We start from the raw sequence: 15,687 nt of genomic DNA, 5'->3' as shown, positions 1-15,687 counted from the left end.
TAAGTCTGTGCTCAAAAGCATTCATATTATGTATTTGGTACCACTGTAAACCCATGTGTTTTTGAACATCCTTTGATTCTTCCTTGAAATGCCTTGGTATGGTAATCGTCATACATTTAAAAGTATCATTCATTCCATCCCCATATTTGGTACCACGGTACATCTTTGTCAAGGCTTTTTGATTGCACCACACCAAAACCAAGACATGACGATATGACACATTGCCACTTTTGGCAACATTGAGCGTTTCAGAGAGTTAATTAATTGCCATGGTACCTCACCGATTCTAGGGACAGACTATCCAGGCTGGATAGGGGTGTTGCTGAATCCCAAAAGACGATGTGTTTTTGATCATTTAGAAAGGGATAGCAACGTTTCTATTACAGGAATGTATTTAGAAAGTAAAATGAGAGCTTCATCAGCTATTGCATGCAGCCACTGAGCCAAACATTTGAGGTGGAGCTTCATAACAGAGCTTGCACCCCTATTCGTTTGAATTGCAGCTGTCCTTCTGTAGTAGCCTCCTCTTTCCAGCACAGCGCAGTAAAGCAGCTGCAGGTCGATCGGTGGAAGTCATTCACAGAAAAGGGATACTGCACGGGAGACCTACGCAAAGCGGAGATTGCGGTTTATGCGTTGCGTTTTACGTACGATAGAGTTTACTTCAGAGGAAGGACATCAGAAGGTAAACACGCTCTCTTAGATATCATTACCTCACCTTTACATGCGGTCATTTATAGAAACAGCCTCTAATGTTCTTGGAGTAGGATGATACTGTGAAGTACTTTTACAACTTCTGCGGTCCTGTTCTGCGGTCAGATTTTACTGACTATCAACATTTCATAGACTCTCTGTGATTTCTTTCTTTCTTTGTGAAGAACACAGCCTATGCCTATAACCACGTACATTTATTTTCTCTCTTTCCAAATTTAAATAATGTTCCAATTTCAAAGTATGTTTTTAAATAGACTATTTGCCAGTGGATGAGTAACATTTTTAGTAGGCTAATATTGTTTTTTTTATTGTTTGTTTTTTAATTATTGAACTCTTGGTTAGCCTATCTAATAAAACTGGATATTGCCAGATTTTCTCTCTTTATGGTGATGACAAAACCCTCATTGGGAATGTCATGTCTTTTAAACAGTCATTTTCTCTAATTTCCCAAAGAACATGAATGTTTTATATGAACAGGATTCAGGAGAGTATTCCTTTATCCTGACAAGGAATTTACTCGCTGCTCACGTTCTGTTCAAGATCCGAGGAATTTTGCTTTGGAATCGAAACGTTCGTCCTCACAAGCTCCCAGTAAAATGCGCTTGCCTATATTTCACTCTCTTTTAGATTCGTTTGGCTTTTGAGTGGTTTCCCTTGTGCATATTTTGACTTTTCACCGAGAATAATCTACTTTTGCTCAGGATGTGCGAATAAGTCTATCAGAAAAGGTGGAGGGAAGGGTTTAACATCTCTCGGCTACCTACACTATAGGCTAAGGGTAGCTATATGTGTGTTTTCGAGCAACTTTTTAAGCGTTAACAGAAAAGCTATTCATATTTTATTTATTGTTTAAATACAGAAACCGGTAGCCTATTTGTTTTTCAGTCAATATGCTTGTAAGTGAAGGATACTGTCACTCAGCTGTCAGATAACCATATGCGACTGATGTTGATGTTATTTGCAAGGCAGAGAAGACTTTATTAATACAACCTATAGTTTATTTATTTTCATAGGCATATACAGCAGAAAAGTAATGCATTACTTTTGCATGTGCCTATGAAAAAAAAAACGTTTCTTTTCTTTGTATTTAAGCTCGCATTGCAACACACAAAAGGCGCCAATGCCGAAAACAGAGGGCTAGTCTACAATAAAAAATGTAAGACCAATTATGAGAAAAAGTAGCATAGGCCTACATCTACTTGAGGACGAGTAGCATACTCTAGCCTACTCTGGTCAGACTCAGCAATGATAACAAGTAGCCTACCTAAACAATACAATATCACATATACAGTTTACTGGTATTTTAGGAAATGTAGGCTGGCGCTGAACCGATTATTGTTGGCGATATCTGCAGACATAACATTTCTATGATCTGCCTGGCACTTAATTTGTCAGCCTCGCGCATTAATAATGAGCTAAATCTGTGCCTCGGCTTTGTTACACTCAGTGGCTCAGTTTTAAATTTTCCTCAAAAATTTAAGGTCCAGCTGTTTTAAAACGTGTTTTCATTTTATTCGCTTTTTACTATCATTTGAATTGAATTGAAATGACCGAGTTTGGTGTAAATTATGTTCAAGTTCATTTGAACCGGAGAGCAGGTGTACAAAACATAGACTGTAGCGCTGGTCAGAGACGGTAGGGGGCAGTCTCTAGTCTTGTAGTTAAAGCACTCTCTGGTAAGAGAGAAGGCTGACAGTACACACACGTTAGAGAAGGAAACTCACCTGTTGGCCAGGCACACTTTAAATCAGGGCCGCTTAATCCTGGAGATCAACTTTCCTTCGGAGATTAAACTGCAATCAAACATACCTGAAGCAATAATCACAGACTTTTGGTTCATCCCAGGGTAACAACAACAACGTTGTTGAAAACGCAGACTGTTATGAAAAGCAAATGATTGAGCTGTCCAAATCGGTTCCAATCCTTAGATTTCACATTGTTGGCTAAGAGGGGATAAATTATAGATGCATTTGATGTTCTTTTAAGCTAAAATCAAAGAGCTTTTATAGATCAAGATGTGCAAGCTCACATGCTCTTCTATGATAACATCAAGGTTTGATGTAAGATTGATCATCCTGTTCAGCACATTAGTTTTGAAAATGCTTAAATAGCCTGTTACTAGGTTTAAAAGGAAAACTAGTCTTACAAGTTAGTCACACAATTTTTCTTCAAGACTGTTCATAACCTTTTTTATGCTATTGCATAACCTAGATGTGTCTAATTTGATACAGAAAAGTAAGACTTACCCACTAACTGCTAGTTGGTCTAATTAGTTCTTAAGACAGTCTGAACATAATGGCTGTTTATGCAACTGGCCCCTGGTATTCTCGAAAAATCTTTTGCTTTGGTCTAATTGGAAAACCTTTGCAGATTGCTTTGAAATTTCTGTTTTATCATCTTTGAATGTAAAAAAGTGTTTTTTTAAATAAAAAAAAAAGATCATATGATATTTCCCAATTATAAATTGAGACCCCGTTGTCCCTCATTTAAAGTGAGAATAAACAAGGTCCGGTTTATTATGTTTAGCTTGACTGTCCTTAGGAGGATTCAGAGATATATTTACCCAAGCTTATAGCCAAGTACCGTCTGTCCACTTATTCTACCTAAACACCACTCACCGCTATGTTTACATGGATGTGTCCTTGAAAAGCGTGGGTTTGTTGAGCTGAGAGTTCTCTAGGATCAAGCATCTCAATTGTTTATTAATGATGTTTCTTTCTTCTTGGGTTCTTGATAAGGATTTCTATAGATTCAGACTGTTTTCAACATCAATCAAGAGAAAACCTCAAGGGTGTCCTGTCCTTATAGTATAGCTCATTCTGAGGGGTCTGACACTCCACAGTAGATTGTCATCATTCATATGATGAAGGAAGTCTGGAGGTATTGTGTTTGTCTACGTGTGCCTGAGGCGGCTTGTGAACGTCTCTCTTAACCAAAGAGTCTGTTTGTTTGCCGGTCCACTAAAGGCTTTTGTGTATGAGTATTAATATTCATACAGCTCCAACCCCCCCACCACTACCACATGTGCCATTCGATTCATGTGTTTTCGTAGCACATGAGGCCTCTCTTTTCAAATGTAAAGTAGGTTTTCATGTGTAATGATCTTATGAGATCCCTTGTCAGTTTGAAAGTAAAGAAGTAGTAGCCTTATCTTGACATCGGTTACATGAATCCGTAGTGAGTGACATCCATAGTTACGAGACCTGAAAAATGCAAGGAAATCTGATCATTAGCATTTGATATCAGCATAAATAATTTTAGCACTTGAGAAGTGATGACTTGGTAGCCCTTATCAAAATTTTAGCGGTGCATACATAAGATGTGCCATGTGAATTATTTCTGATGCGGAATCATCATTTGAGAGGGGACAGTGTGGATAAAAGTTTAATGGGAATGAACTTGATCTGACTGGCAGTAGATATGACTGCATGGAATAGAGTGTCAATGTCAAGTGTACTTCTGCCTTGTTTTAGGGTTAGTTAGGTGTCGAGCTTAAGGGAAAGATGACCCAAAAAGGAAAATTCAGTCATCTTTAACTCACCCTCATTTCGTTCCAAAACTGTACACTCTAAAGAAAAAAGGTTCTATATGGCACCAAAAATGGTTCTTGGCTCGTAATCATAGGGGAACCTTTTTTAGTGCTATATAGCAACAATTTTGGTGCTTCAGTGGTTCTTCAGCGGTTCTTCAGAGGTGCTATATAGCACCTTAGTCAAAGAACCGGTGAAGAACCCCTGAAGAACCGCTGAAGAACCACTGAAGCACCAAAATTGGTGCTATATAGCACTAAAAAGGTTCCCCTATGATTACGAGCCAAGAACCATTTCTGGTGCCATATAGAACTTTTTTTCTTATGACTCCATTCTTCTGTGGAACACCACAATTTTGGGTAAATATTTTTTTCCATACAATGGAAGTCAATGGTCACCGAAACCGTTTGGTTACCAACATTCTTCAAAACACCTTTTCTGTTCAGCAAAAGTATTAAAATCACAGTTTTGTAATGTCATGAGGGTGAGTAAATGATGACAGGATAAGGTTTATTAGAGATTTAAAGCTATATAAATGTATAATGCTCCCTCTGAAAAGCTGTTAGCGGTTTCTTCATGATACGGTTCTTCAAATACAGTTTTAAACTCTTTAATCTCTGTAGAAGCATTTTCTCTGCTATAGCACTTCTTCATTTTGAATATTAGATCTTCTCAAGGCAGAATTCATCTTACTGAATTATCCTAATGATATCTTCCATAAGAGTCGGTCTGCCAATATGTTTTATCTAAAGTGTGTGTGAGCGCTGTGCCTGAGTTTTTAAGTAAAGGCAGTTAAGGAGCCATTCGAGTCGATATCATTCAGGTTCTTCAAAGCCTCTCTATTGTACATTTTTTAGCTTTTGAGGGAAATTACATGTTTAGCTCTTGAGTGTGAAATAAAAGTCAGTCTAACAGTTCAAACTCACATTTCGTATGCACACTGCTGTTTCAGAGCACTTTAGAAGGGTGTAATGCCAGTGTAGGCTGACCCTTCCTGACCTGACACATTGCTTGAGATTTAAAAAAAAAACATATTTAAAAGAAGGTTTCTAACAGGCCCTTCTTAATAGTGCTGTAAGTGTTAGGCATTGTGAAACTTTCTGTTCACACAGAACATAATTCATTGTATTTTAATCGTGATCACGATTCGCCCCATTAATTAAGCATAATCATCTGTGATATTGTCCCACTGGCAACCCTCTATAGTGCGAGTAAATCACCGAGACCAAATGTCACACTAGCTGACTAAAAAATGTCTTTATGGCTAGTAAATTGTATGATTTCACTCGGATGTGATTGAGTTAGAGGCAAAAAATAAGTTTAGCTTGGCTGAGAGCGCCCTCAGTCACTTTCTCTCACACATGCGCACTCAACGTAAAAGAAAAAGAGAGGCTTACACATGCCACATGAAGAGAATTGACGGCTAGATCTAAATGCGGGGCTTGACGATAAGCACTGCCCGATGGCCAAGAGTTAATGGAACTGTAACCGTCCCGAATGGGACAGTGCTGCATCGTAATAAAAGTTTTTGTAAGTAGCATTCAAGCGCAAGAAGATGCAAAAGAGAACTCAATATGGTACTTGTGCACACATTCGAAGCGTGCACCCAGAAAGCCACGTGTGTCAGCGCCTGACATTGAGCGAATACTGAATTGAGTTCTCTTTCACATCTTCTTGCACATGAATGGACAATTTCCCTCAAAATTATATCAAAATGCCGGCAAGTATCGTAGTAAGCATAGTCGGTTAAGTGAACGTAAACAGTTGAGAAAGACAACTCATGTGTTGTGTAATGGCTTGTTTCCACCGAGTGGTACGGTACAGTACTGTACGCAAATACTGTAAACAACTTTCGATTGTCAGAAGTTGTGCATGGTACCAAAATACCGAACCGAATGGTACCACTTTTTTAGGACCCTTCCGTTGGGGTATATAGCACAGTAGTCCGGTACCTAAAGGGTGGAGCTAGACTCACTGCCGAACATTGATTGTTTGACAGAGAATCGTCACTTGCGCATGCTACAAGGGGAATGACAACACAAGAGGTGCCATTTTTTGATATACAGTTGAAACACAATACAGTTGCAACACATGCCGAGAAGCAAGAACAAGATCTGCTGTATGTCCTCCATTGTTGTCACTTTTTTCTTTTTCTTCGCACTAGAATGATGTTGATCGCTACTTTCCGGCATATACCACACCTATCATGTAAGGGTACTGTTGGCGTTGGAAACATAAGCCAGATCAGGGTTTACCGTCCCAAATCGTACTGTACGGTACTGTACTGTACCGCTCTATATATATATAGTTTTGAAGATATCAAACGTTTCAACCCAAAAGTGCCATAATTAACTATTCAAAGAATAATCATATAGCCCGAGTGGTTTGTCAGGCAGAAATGCGACACATCCTGAACCCATGGTGTCGTTGGTTTTGAAAGAGGAAACTTAGCTTATGGTGTTCCCAGGCCGTCTCTGAAAGGAATAAAGGTTTTTGTGATGTTCTCCATTTTGATGCCGTGATTGGGGTGAATTGTTGCTTTTCATGAATTGCTTCATTATTATTCTTGTTATCAAGGAGTGGAACAGAAGGAGTTTGGTGGCCCTTGGCCACTTCTCAAGAATATTGTAGGAACGCCTTGCTATCTTTTGTTTGCAGAGGGGGGAGGGATGGCGGGGTGTGTTGAATTAAATCTATTCCCCAAACAGTTTAGCTGGGTCTCAACTGGAAAAACAAAACGTGTTGCTGGATTATCGTCTTGGTCTGTTCATTTCTGATAAACCGCGGTCACATATTGTTTTCAAATGTGCGACTGTCCGTAGCTCAACCCTTCTGAATGTCAGAAACCTGGTGTGGATGGATGGCTGCGCACTACTCGGTCTGTGAAATGTGATCTGTGATACGGCTGAGCTGCTCTCTGTCTGCAGTCCTAATTAATACTTGATGTGATTGAAGGCGCTCAATTTGTCTGGAGTCTTATCTTGTCAATGCGTTTGTTGTTGGTTTTTTTTGTAGAATGTCTTGCAGACAGACAGCAGCTGAAATACAACAAACAATTAAGCCTTGGAACTGACAATTATGTCTTATGTTGTCATGGAGATGTTTTTACACAAATCAAGCGAGACACATTGCTCACTCTTGTGGGTTCTAATTAAACAAACGCTATACTTCCTTAATCACACCTTTTTCACAATTGAGAAATTGTGTCCCTTAGCAAGCTGAAGTTTTCTCTTAAGAGTTTCCGTCAGCTCCCGAAGCCAGTCAGACGAGTGGTGAAATGGAAAGCTAGATGCAAATGCTTCCAGTTAGAGAACTCAAGTTATTTGTTTGTCGTTTGTCATAGTGAACGGTGGATTGTCATTTTAATATTTGTAAAGCTGGTTTTCTCCTCCCCGCTGTCAAGGGAGGGATGCAGTTGTATGTAAGCGGACGTGAAGGCATGCATCTTTTCTTTGGTATTGTTCGCTCCAAGGAGGCTTCAATGAGGAGACGGGGAAAAGGGTAGAGACCAAAATGCTCCCACAGTTGATTTGCCCATTGTGGGGGAGGAACACTATTCCCATTGATGGTGTTGTTGGTGAAGCCCCCAAAAGCTGGAGAAAGGGGGCCCATTCAGTGCAATGGGTGACCCTGCACAACTATGGGAGATGGGTGTTAGTGCTTTTGTGGAGCACGGTGGGAACATTGTCCCTATTTTAGTGATTTAATACCCCAGGTCTGAGGCACTTTGCTATCTCCCCTGAAATGTTCGTGTTCTGTACTATATCTTTTTCACTAGGTAAAATGTCTCATTATAATACCACTCATTTCTTTTTGTTGGAAAAGGCGAATGAGCAATTTGTAGTCAAACGATCTGTCTTACTCTATAGATATGGAAGCCTGTTACTGGAATCAGAGTAAAAAAATAAGACCAGTAACTGTGAGATAAAGTTTAAAATAAGAAATGAAACGCATTGCGATTTCATGATTTTGAGATGTCAAAAGTCATCTTACTATTTTCATTTTTTTTTTCAATCTCGTGCAGAAATAGGCTTCCATATGATTGTCCAGCATTTGTGTAGGGTCTACATAAAACAGTTGCTATTAGCTTAAATAAATTTTTTCAGTAGATTCACCAATTGGGTTGTTTGATTCATAAAGAGTCTAGAAATATTGTTTTATTAAAAAAATGGCTAAATGGTGTTGATTATATAAATTAGGGGGGTTTTCTTGAAACTGTAAATGTGTGCTTAATGTCTTCGTCCTATTGAGATCCACCGATAAATATTGTTCTTAATTCTCAAAGTTATCATCTGATACATATTTTTAATATTAAAAGTTCAATTAAATACCTTCAATGTTGGTAAATCATTTTTTAATTCATATTAAGTAACATTACTAACGCCCTTTTTTGAAAAGAAGAGCTTGTCACTGTACACTGTAAAAAGTAAGTTACCTGGTAAAATTTTGAGTTCACTGAAATTGGGTTAATCAACAGAAATTCAAAATATTATGTTACCTGAACCACATTAATTATCTAAGTTGATTCGACAAAAGAAAAAAAGTTGTCATAACAAACCATGAAAATAATTTTTACAGTGTAGTTTAATTTACTTAAATTACGAGTTGCCGAATTTAAAATAAAATCAAGTCAATACAAGCAAATATTGCTTTAAATGACTCAAATTATACATGCAAATATAGAGCCACCACTGCATAAATACAGAACTTCTGTTCTCTGCCCTCTCACTGTCACTGACAGTTTTCAGAGAATCTTTAATCCAGTGTTTGCACACCTGCTTTTTTATCACAACCTATCAAAGCAACAGAGAAATCAATTTCATTCAGCGCAGCTCAATAAAAAGACGTGTTATTATTTAGTTTGACAATTCTTTCTTTCATCCTTTAGCTGACAGTCATTTTCAGAAGTGTATGAACTCTGATATTGAATTTTGATAGGTAATTCGAAAAAGGCACAATAGCCCAGCACATTTCCAAATTGTAGATGTGAATGGAATTCCTTTCAGATCCAGAATGACAGACCATGTAAACTCTGGCTGTAAAATGAGATATTAATTGCCCTTCGCTTTCAGACACTTTTGAATACAGAAAGACGAATGAACAAAGGCCTCCAAATGGAAAAAATGCCACTAGAGTCACTTATCAGGTGCATTCAAGATTCATGCCGTGGATTGAGCCTCTTATCTCTCTGACCTGAAGTGATCTTCCTCTTGGGGCCTTGCCTTTCTTCCAGACGTTGATCCAATATGTCTTACACCCCATACAGGTCTATAAATTGCCCCCATGAGGGAAAAACGATAAGATCAGACTAGGTTTCCATAGCCGTGGGAAAAGTGATACATATTTGGCCTCATGTTGAGACAAGAAGTCTTTAAGCATACCAGAGATTTAAAAAGCTAGTCCTATCAAGTAAGTTAATACCTAAAATACTGCATTTTAAGTTTTTAGGCTGGAACATTGGTCTCCAACGTTGTCCATTTCTATAGTACCCTTTTTTTTAAAAGTACTAACAACAACTTTTCTGGTCTTGCCTATGTATTGTGGTTGGTTGCTGTTTCTAGCGATAAGAAGTAGCTCTCGGTTGGTGCACGAAGGTCTGTCTCAAACACATCGACAGACTGAACCCTGTATGACAGTGATTAATGTCTAACACAGAACATTCAGGGACCGCCCCGTCTCCTCGAGCAATGCTAATCCCATCCTTCACTCATCATCTTTGAATAAACAAGTTTGTATGCAGATTTATGACCAGTACTGATGAGTTAAATGTATGGGGAATCTGAGGGCTCTGCTATTGCTGCTAGCTTCTTGGAAATTACATAGAGGAAGGACGCTCAGTGCTGTAAAGGTTGACATGTTATTTTTTGAACATGGCTTTTCATCATCTGTAACAAGCATTAGTACTGTACACAGGAGGCAAAACAATGTTTATCATTAAAGTCACTTGAATTAGAGAACGTACCGGTCTAATCTAGAAATGAATTATGCTTGTTTTGCGAACTGAATAATTCAGAGAGGTTTTGTGAATGAACTGAATCAATTGAGCCTGTGTTTCTGTCATCATCTTTCTTTTTGTAGGGCGAGATGTGGTTACCACTCAACCAGATATGGTGGAAATCATTTTTCTTCTGAAATTACTATTGCGGGCAATGCAGGCACATGACTTGACCCTGTCCCCACTTCCAACTTCCAAGTTTGTGTCCTTGCAGGGTAATAATGAGTAATGTCAGGATCTGAATATTATCCTTGGGCTGGGATGGTTTTCTGCTAAATGGCTTTTCTTAATTCACTTGAGATAACCTGTAATGGGGATTTCAGTGCAAAATCTATAAACATAGATGGATGACTTTGTCCTTGTTTTACTATTAGTCAAGAGCAGCTCACAGTGGTTCTCAGACATTTGTCTTATTTTCGTGTGTCCCATATGGAAATTTCTTCAGTTAACTTTGTGCTTTTCCTGCTATAGCACAATGCCAATCGACAGTTTGCTTCATGGAATCACATTGCATACAGTATAATGTTTCATATACTATATTTATAGTAGGCTGTAGGGGTTGAGCAGTGAAGCCATTGTCTGTGTATATAATGATGAAATTATCTGAATACAATGATGCCAACTGAATAGCCAGTTTTTAATTAATTCTTCCTTTTTATAGTTTCCATTTACTGTAAATACCTTGTATAATAAGCTGAAAGCTGAAAAACATTAAGAAATTGGGTAAAATGTGGCCATCTGAATTCTGAGCTTGAAATCACACTGCTTTCATAAAGTTCACACCTTAGTTATAATGGCTTCACAGAATCACCATTGCATTAATTTCAGATATGTTCCTTAATAATATCTCTTTGTTAGTGTGCTTGTTGGATAATCAGTCTAACCGTTATTTTTTTCTATTATTTGGAAGTCATTATTTTGAAGTCATTATCCATACTTTCTGAATTACGTATTCAGCTTCAAGCACAGAAGCACATCCCTAGTATGTCAAAATGATAGGGGTAAATGGATGGATAGATGGAAAGCTAGTGACAAGTGAACTAGTCTCTGTAGTCCTTCACAAGAACAAAGATGTTTTAGGATTTGTACTTCATTTTATAGTTAGGTTTCCTGTACTGACAAATTTCATTTATAAGGCTTTTATAGCTCACTGAATTGCAACCTAAAGTGCTACTTGGGAAGGTGAGGGTGGCATGCACAGGGATACATCCTAGGAAGGAAGTGCCACACTAGCACACTTGTGTAAATCAGGCTAGCAAAATGTTTGATGTTTTAAAGTAAATATATCTCCGTACAGACCTGCCCTTCTAACAGTAGAGTGCTAGGCTTTGGACAAGGGCCCCATTGAAAGCTTCCCTAGAGGTGAGTTTTTAAAGTTTTAGAGGTTTTGAAGGGGGATAAGGACCTGAATGCCAACACACTCTGAAGTACAAAGGCGCCCATGGAGATGGATAGAGGACCCTCTGGATAACAGGTTCAGTCGATCAGTGAATCCAGGCAATATGTCCCTACAATACAACCAATGCAACCAAAAAAAAAAAAAAAAAAATCTATATGGTGAGTGTAAATAATGCATTGTAGGATCTTTAGAGTCATCTTGGTATTGGGTTTTTCCATTGTGATTTATAGGAAAAGCAGCAAACAGAAATGAAAAGGTACAGAAATCATTGTAGTGTGTTTGTCCGTTGTCGGTAAACCCATATATAAAGGTACACAACGGATATCTGGGCACTCTATTGTCATCTCTGGTTAAACGTAAAATTGCAAGTTACAGAGGAAGAATTGTATTTCGTCAGTTATGCTAAATCATTATTGTAGGTTTACTCACAATCGTAGAGACTTGGTTAAAGGGGTCATGAACTGGCTTTTTTTATTTTGTATACTTTTGTCTGAGGTCATCTTATGACGTTTGCGTGATTTTTACATTCAAAAACATCCTAATGAATAAGTAATAGGCTATTTTCTATACCCTGGTGTTGAGCCTAGCTACTGGAACGCTCGTTTTAATGGGAGTGCTGAATTGAAGACTTGGAAGTAAACATTCCCTGCTATGATTGGATAACAGTTTTGCATATTATAATGAGCTTCAGCTCCCTTACATGTGAGAAATTGTTTTGAAAACTTCCAATGTGGAGAAACGGCAACCGGAAAGATTCGCCCACAGGGCTCACAAAATGTCTTTTATCAAACAAACACAATGATTTATCTCTCATCCACCCGCAATTTGGAATGTTATTTTTTATTACTTGGCCGGCCCGATTGGTGGATATAACTGCCAACTGTGCATAACACACACACACACACACACACACAAGATAGTGCGAGCCCTAGCCCATACATGTTCGAGTCTGATCACGAATCACAGGACAATGAACCAACTCAAATACAAAACCTGTGACAGCATGTAAGTTATGTTTAGTTAGGCACGTATATAATCAGTAGATATCAAACGCAACAATTCTTCTTCTGTTAAGGTTGCGTTTCACTGCACTCTGGGAGGCACATTTGCAGATCGATCGTTTGCTGAGCCAGCTGTCAATAAAAGCTTTTCTTTGACTAACAAGGAAGTTTTCAGCTCTGAAACTTACAGGATATTCTTATATTACCATGACCTTTTATATATCAAAAGCTCAAGGGAAAGTTGATTTCTCAATTCATGACCCATTTAATACACTTTTTTGTTTACTGAAATTTAGGGCAAATTAAGAAAAATCAACCATAGTGTACATTAAATGTAGTCTGGTAGTTGTATTTTATTTTAGTGCAGTTTTCGTTTTTGAAGATCCGGGCACTTTTTAGACTTATAGAGAACAAAAGATATATGGTGTATTTCTGCTGCCTTAGAAAAAAAAAGCGTATAAACTTTTCAATGTTAAAGGAATACATTTACTCTGCTTTATGCTATTCCAAACCTGTATGGCTTTCTTTCTTCTGTGGAACAAAAGATGTTTTGAAGAACATGGGAACCAAGCATCATTGGACTCCACTGACTTTCAGTGTTAAAATAAAATAAAAGTTATTTTAAGAAGTGTATCATCTTTGTTGTTCCGAACTTTTACTTTCTTCTGGGTAAATAATGAGAGTTTTCATTTTTTAGTGAACTAGCCCTTTAACTATGCATGATTGTCTGACTAGTTGATTTTTTTTTTGTTTGTTCCCCTGCTGTCAGTGTCTCTATCAGAAAAGACCTGCAATCCCTTTTTCGGGTCACGACCCACCAGCTGAGAACATGTATGGAACCAATGTAATTGAAGTCTTCCATTACTCACGCCTTCATGGGATAGAAGCTTAAGGCACCTCATCAGACTCTCTACCCCCTATGGGTACCAGTTCCATTTCATCTGGCCTAAGGTGGGCTGCTCATTCCATAAATACATAGAGCTGATGCTTGGAGGTTTAGATCCAGCTCTAAGCCAACTTCACATGTCCCCCCCCCCCAAACACCCATCTCCCTCCAACTGTTAACAGTAAACATGTCTTTTTGTGTCTTAGTTGGCACTGAGCCCGGCAGCCCTCAGCAGTTTACAATGTAGCTGCAGCCCAGGCTTTGACTTTACAAAAGCGTGCTTGTGTTTATTAGGGTTTGTAAAATGACAGAACTGCTGCCACTGTGCTGTGAGTGGAATAAACAAGACATAAAATAGAAGCTTGTTAAGCGTAGACGGACAATTTGTGCTGCCGTTATGCTGCGTTTAGTCTTTTTTCCCCTTCTCTTTCTTCTCTCTCTCTCTCTTGCAAGGTAGTGTCACTGACTGTCAATAGAAGTGAATTCAATGCCAATGTCAGATATGTTTTCCCCCTCCATCACATATCTTTTGAGATAGATTTACATCGTCATGGGGTTTTGAATTGATGGGTAACCATTAACTACCCTGAAGAGACTTTGAGAGATGGATTTAATAACCAGAAACATGGCCATAAATGACTTGTGTTAAAACAGTTTGAGTGCTTTATGGAAACATTATTGTACTGGAAGTGTTTGTTAACAATCCCAGTTCTGACAGTGATCATTTTGACAGTGTTGACAGTTAAATAAGTCCTTGCGGAATATCAAATCAGTTTTCATAATTGTTTCGGCAGCAACATCAATTTTTTATTATGCCTTTTCAAAAAATATCTTATTCAAAGGCTCAGGGTGACAGTAGTTCCATACTTAGAAGATAAATGTAGACTGAATGTTGAATTTCCAGGCTGGTCTACAATGTGCTAGTCGGTGCAGATAGACCAGTGTACCTAAATAGTCTTACAGGACATGTTTTTTTGTGTTTAGTAAGACTGAGTGTAGTCGAATGGAAAATAATGCAGGAGTCTCAACGTTAACTTTTTTAAATATTTTAACTTGATACATACTCAGTGCTTTCTAGATGCCTTACACCAGGGGTTTTCAAACTGGGCTCCAGAGACCCCCAGGGATCCTCCAGAAGGTTCTAAGGGGTCCCCAGAAAATTTCAGAGAATAAAAAGACAAAGCAAAAATGGATGAAGTCTACCGAACATTCTTACTGTTTCATTTCTAAACGTTTCTCTCCTTTCTTGCCGTACATACTTTCCAGAATTGTATATGTTTGCTTTCTATCTTTCTAGCGAGTTCTTCTCACTATAGTCCCCTTTATCTTGCTCACTGTTGTACGGCAGTATTCTTAACACAGTACGTAAAACATTTATTGTAAAAGTTGCTTATACAAATAATTTTTCATTGAAAATGTTCTTCTTCAGGTTTATACATCCAAATGTAGTGGAGTAAAAAGTACGATATTTGTATTTCAAATGTAGTGAAGTTAAAGTCATACGTTTCCTGAAAAAACTCAAGTAAAGTACAGATACTCAAAAAGTGTCCTTAAGTACAGTACTCAAGTAAATTTACTTAGTTACTGTCCACCTCTGGAATTACCAGTGACCTAAGTGTATGTTGATTGGCGAAACACTTTCCATACGAAAAACTGACACCTGTCATTTTTTAAAGAAGCTTTACATATACTTCACAAATTAACTCCATTAACATGGATAAGACATACATACAGAAAGCTTATATTAACTGCATTTACCCGTCACCGTTGTCCGCACCATTGTGTTCTTTTCTTAGCGGCTCAGCCTCAATAATATGTAGCACTGCAAGTTGTATAGAGATTAGCCCTACAACTTATGCATCCATATTTTATCTCAGTTATCACGAAACACAGCTCTGTTCAGAGCCTCCTCTATCATCCAGTTGTTGACGTTGTTGAATGCCACGTTTAAGCGATGCCGCTGTTTTCTACTGCCTAAAATGGCCCTAGGGGAACATTTAGTTCTCGGGGGACTGCCCTGGTGGCTAGTTCTAATAACTACCCGGTGCAAAAGCCCCTAGTGTCACATGAACCTTTAGAAATCATTCTAAAAAGTCGATTTGGTGCTCAAGAAACATTTATTATTAATGTCAATGTTTAAAACAGATGAGTTGCTAAATATT

At 38.2% G+C, this 15,687-nt stretch overlaps 1 protein-coding gene across 3 annotated transcripts in view; it reads left to right on the top strand.

The window, feature by feature from the left end:
* The first annotated feature begins 531 nt into the window (after positions 1–531).
* The window catches only part of sema5ba (sema domain, seven thrombospondin repeats (type 1 and type 1-like), transmembrane domain (TM) and short cytoplasmic domain, (semaphorin) 5Ba), a 160,742-nt gene continuing 145,586 nt past the window's right edge, over positions 532–15,687 (top strand). For 2 of the 3 annotated variants that reach the window (XR_013816911.1, XM_079821990.1), the window contains exon 1: positions 536–685. The gene's annotated coding sequence lies outside the window, so the exon portion shown is untranslated. Of the gene's footprint in view, positions 686–15,687 lie in introns of all 3 variants that reach the window. The other variant, XM_079821991.1, reaches the window with a different exon arrangement.

Source organism: Gobio gobio (assembly GCF_949357685.1).
Source record: "Gobio gobio genome assembly, chromosome: 7".
Taxonomy (NCBI): domain Eukaryota; kingdom Metazoa; phylum Chordata; class Actinopteri; order Cypriniformes; family Gobionidae; genus Gobio; species Gobio gobio.
This window is presented reverse-complemented; position numbering and strand designations above follow the sequence as displayed.